Source organism: Cornus florida, unplaced genomic scaffold (assembly GCF_030987335.1).
Source record: "Cornus florida cultivar Cherokee Brave unplaced genomic scaffold, ASM3098733v1 CherokeeBrave_3.0.0_Hap2_Chr03, whole genome shotgun sequence".
Classification (NCBI taxonomy): Eukaryota; Viridiplantae; Streptophyta; class Magnoliopsida; order Cornales; family Cornaceae; genus Cornus; species Cornus florida.
In genome coordinates, this window is record NW_026775573.1 from 53,282,511 (window position 1) to 53,287,411 (window position 4,901).

The 4,901-nt window shown below is 38.1% G+C and overlaps 1 pseudogene; it reads right to left on the reverse strand.

Moving 5' to 3' along the window:
- Window positions 1–2,044: 2,044 nt before the first annotated feature.
- LOC132301989 (small nucleolar RNA R71) lies at window positions 2,045–2,143 on the reverse strand (annotated as a pseudogene).
- Between the last annotated feature and the right edge of the window lie 2,758 nt (window positions 2,144–4,901).

The following is a 4,901-nucleotide window of genomic DNA, read 5'->3' on the forward strand; positions in this document are numbered from 1 at the left end:
ATTTTGTGTTATTGATGCATGTCTATGTGTATTGATGCTATAGATTTGGAGATTGTCAAAACATAGTGCTTAAAGGAATGCTCTTGTGATTCTTTTGATGGTTCCTACTTAGTCCTTGATGGATTATGCCTCTCCCCTAGTTTATTTTCATGCTAGTAGCATAGATATAGTATAGTTGTAGTATAGTGTTAAATGGGAGGACAATCTATGCTTGTTGTTTGATGATCCAAGCTTTTGAATGCAAGTAGTATATGTCTTTATCCTTGTGTTGTATTTGGATTGTGAGCTTAATGAAAGGATTAATGACTTGTTTTGATCTATTGTGCCTTTCATATGTTGTTTAAACAATATATGCTTCATTGCTTAGATATATTGTGCCTTTCACATGATGTTTAGACAATACATGCTTAACTAGTCATCCTTGTTTGTTGAATCAATCAAACACACACACACACCAATATTGCAACACACCATTTGCCCTCATTAATCACTTGTCAATGATATAGAAATGCATTGCTTGGTGGTGATCTCTAAACCCCAAGATCTCTCTATCTCTCTTACTTCCTCTTAATTGTATTCTTTGTTATCACTTAGTTTAATTTAGTTGTTCTTTAATCAGCCAACCAACCAATTGTTTGATCACTCGACCTACTAGCCCTAATAATGATTCCACGACATTGTTTGATCCTCACAAATCCCTTGGGACGATCCCTACTCGCCCTAGCTATATTTATAGTGAAAGATAGTAGTGGCTTCTATAAATGTAAAACTCTTGTCCCCCGCCTTATAATGCACACACTCTTCAAGCTTGATGTGGTGGGGCGGCACGAAACCGCATCAGTTTTTGGCGCCGTTGCCGGGGATTTGATTGATTGGATTTGGCAACGTCAGATTTGTGGAATCAATTAGGATTAGTACTCTTTTAATCGTGTCTTTACTTTACTTTTATTTTTCTTTTTGGTTACTTATTGTGTTGTTCTTATTTGACAAGGTGCATTGTTGGAGAGGAAGCAAAGGAGCCATCAAGCATTCAAGTAAACAAAGAAAGTAAAAAGCTAAAAATTCTAAAAATTTGCTAAGCTAAGCTTTAAATTTGGAGTTGAAGTGCTAAAGGACCTTTGTGAGACTTTCTTTACTCAATCCCTTAGTTAAATCGTCGGCCCGCGTGGAGGCTTATTTTTTATTGTTCTTGCATCATTGTTGTTAAAGCATGGGAGTATGAATTAAGTGTTTGTGGAAGAAGTTTAATTACATTGTTGTGAAGGCATAGTGTTTGTCATTCTTTGTGTTTCTTTGTGTTTTGCATTGTGCGTGCATAGACGTTGTTCATTGAGACCAACTCTTGTCCCTCTTGATTTGCATCTTGAATCTATCGTTAGAAATCCTAGGGAAGAGGAAGTTCAAATAGAACCAATCTATCAATGGATGACCATAATGACAATCATGTTGAGGACCTTGGTCACATAGACCAACAAGGTATCCTTCATCCCAATGTGCACAATGAGAACATACAAGTACCATTAGGCATGCCTAAGCCATTCATTCACCAACCACCACAACAACAAAGCCAAGTTCTATATGGAATGCCAAGGCCAATATATGCTCCACAACCTCCCATCAACAATCAAGGAATTCAAAACCAAGGTGTTCATGTTGCACCTCAAGTAGCTAATCCACCTCTTGCTTTAAGAGACCATTATGTGCCTAATGAGTATAATGCACCTATATGCATCCAATTGCCTCCATTTAGAGCACATCATTATGAAATTAAGTCACAAACCATTCAAATGCTTCCTAACTATCATGGACTTCCAAGTGAAGAACCTTACAAGCATTTGGATGAGTTTCTTGAAGTATGTTCCACCGTAAAATATAAGGACATGCCGAAAGAGGTTTTAAGACTCAAACTTTTTCCATTCACCTTAAAAGACAAGGCAAAGTATTGGTTTAACAATCTTAGGCCTTTTTCAATCACTTTTTGGGCAGAAATGTAACAAGAGTTCTTAAAGAAGTACTATCCGGTTTCAAAGACCAATGCCATGAGAACCTCAATTCGAGAATTTTCACATGGGGATGGAAAAACGTTTCATGAGGCATGGGAACGCTTCAATGAATTGTTTAGGAAGTGTCCACATCATGACATGCCCAAATGGCAATTAGTTCAATATTTCTTTGAGAGCTTATCGGACAACTATAAGGGTATGGTTGATGCTTCCATGGGTGGCTCATACATTGATAGGCATGAGGATGACGTGTGGCGTCTCTATGAGAGCATGAGTGAAAATTCTTTGCATAGAACATTATCATCCAAGAATGGTAGAAATTCACAAGGTAGGAAGAGTGTTGGCTTACATCAAGTCGACAATTCAAATGAAATAGCCGCCGAAATAAAGTCTTTATCTCAAAGGTTTGATCAATTTTTGATTAACCAAAACTCGGCGAACTAAGTATCTTCCTTTCCTAACCATTCTCATCGTGCATCAAATGAAACATGTATGACTTGTTCTAGTGTTCTTCATTCTACTTCTCATTGTCCTCACGGACAAGTGCAAAATGAACCTAATGAACAAGTCAATACAACTTTTGTGAACCAAGGGAACAATCCTTATGGTACTCATTATAATCCAAGTTGGAGGAATCATTCGAATTTCTCTTGGAAAAACCAAGGAGAGGGCTCAAACCCTTCCTAAGGCGGTTTTCAAGGGAAGTACATTCCACCTCCACTTCAAAACCAAGGATCCCAAGGTTATAGACCTTATCAATCACAAGGGAATCAATTTGCTAATCTTCATTTTCCCAACAAATCTTATTCCTAAGGTAATACTAGAAGTCCCGCCTTTGAAGAAAAAGTTTTGAATGCTTTGGACACTTTAGAGGCTAACACTCAATTGCTTCATTTTCACTCTCAATCTATTGCGAAGCTAGAAACCCAAGTAGGGCAAATAGCAAACACTTTCAATGCAAGAGAAAAGGGAAAGATGCCTATAAATGCCCCACCTAAGCAACAATGTGTTGTGGAAACCCACTCCTCATCGGAAGGCCACACCATTGAACATGTTAATGTGGTGACTACCTCGTGGAATGGTAGGATTGTGGACAATCAAGTTGGAATGTCCAATGAAGAGAATGAACCGGTGCAACCTCAAGTTGTCACCCGTCCCATTTCACATCCCATTCCTCCTTCATTGCATATACATGATCTTGTAAATGAGAAAGTTTTGAAAGATGTGTTTGAAAAAGAAATTTTGAAAAATGATGTTAAAAAAGTTTTGTTGAAAAATAATTTGAAAACTTCTTGGGTTGAAGAGAGTTCAAAAGAAAATTTTGACAAAGTGTTTGAACCAAAAGCTCCATTTCCGGATGCCTTAAAAGGATCCATTTCAAAAGACAAGCAAAAGGCAAAAACCAATGAAATTATGAAAATGTTTAGGCAAGTGAAAGTTAATCTTCCACTATTGGATGCAATCAAGCAAATTCCGGCGTATGCCAAATTCTTAAAAGACTTGTGCACCCAAAAGCGGAAGAACAAGAGCCAAGCACTAAGAAAAGTGGTTTTGACCGAGCAAGTAAACTCAATTTTGCAACATAACACTCTTCCAAAGTTTAAGGACCCCGGTTCACCCACTATATCATGCATTATTGGTGATCATATCATTAATCGGGCGCTTCTTGACTTAGGAGCAAGTGTTAACCTTCTCCCATACACGGTTTATGTCAAATTGGGCCTAGGTGAATTGAAACCGACGTCAGTAGTTTTGTAACTTGTCGACTGATCCATTAAGAAGCCTATGGGTATAATTGAGGATGTTTTGATTAGGATGGACAAATTCTTCTTCTCGGTTGATTTCGTTATCATAGACACGGAACCGGTCCCCAATCCTAAGAGCCAAATTCCCGTTATCCTTGGCCGTCCTTTCTTGGCAACCGCTAATGCCAACATCAATTATAGGATGGGGATAATGAAGATCTCATTTGGCCACATGAAGGTGAAGTTGGATATCTTTAATCCCACACCCAATTCATTTGACAAATACGAAGGAGAAGTTAATATTGTAGAAGAAGGCCATGATCTACAATGTCAAGGAAATGAGCTTTTGTATAAAACCAAAACTTCCAAAGGATCATCTTCAACCTTGCATTCTCAAAATCTTGTTTCAAACTCTTGCTTTGAAAGGGCATGGAAGCCCAAAGGTTGTAATTGCATAGACAAGGGACCAAAGATTTCTTTTGAGCTTAATCCAACAAGTTCTTTAAAGGACCATTTGTTGGGTGGAGTTCAAAGCATCTATCACCCCAACAAGGAGGGGATGCATTATAAGATCTTTGATCTGGGCTAAAAGAGCCCAATGTCTTGCTAGAGACGTTAAAGACTAGCAAAAGCATTCGTAAGGTGTCAAAACCCTATTCCTCCCCCATTTCTATCTTTCATTTCATTTCTTGTGAAGTCTAGATACTTGTTTTTGGTTTATATGCATTTCAAGGAACTTTGGTGAGGATTGCATAAGCTTTCATGTCATTATTGAGCATTCTGCATAGTTCGATCGATCTCAAACCTGAGTTCAATCGATCGAACTCCATTCTGCATCCAACACTTAGAAAATTTTTCGACCTGCAGAAACCTGCATCCAAATCACCTCTTTGTCCCATCGTTCGAACTAACTCTTAGATCGATCAAGAGACCTTCAATCGATCCAACTTCCAAGTTCGATCGATCTCATGATTCAACACTAAGAAAATTTTTGAGCCTACATCAACCTGCATATTTTTGCTCTCTGTCTGATCGATCAAAACATTCCAAGATCGATCTAAAAGTTCTTTGATCGATCCAACTTTCAAGTTCAATCGATCTTCAAGTTCCAACACTTAGCCAATTTTCTGAGCCAAAAACTGCATATTTTTGC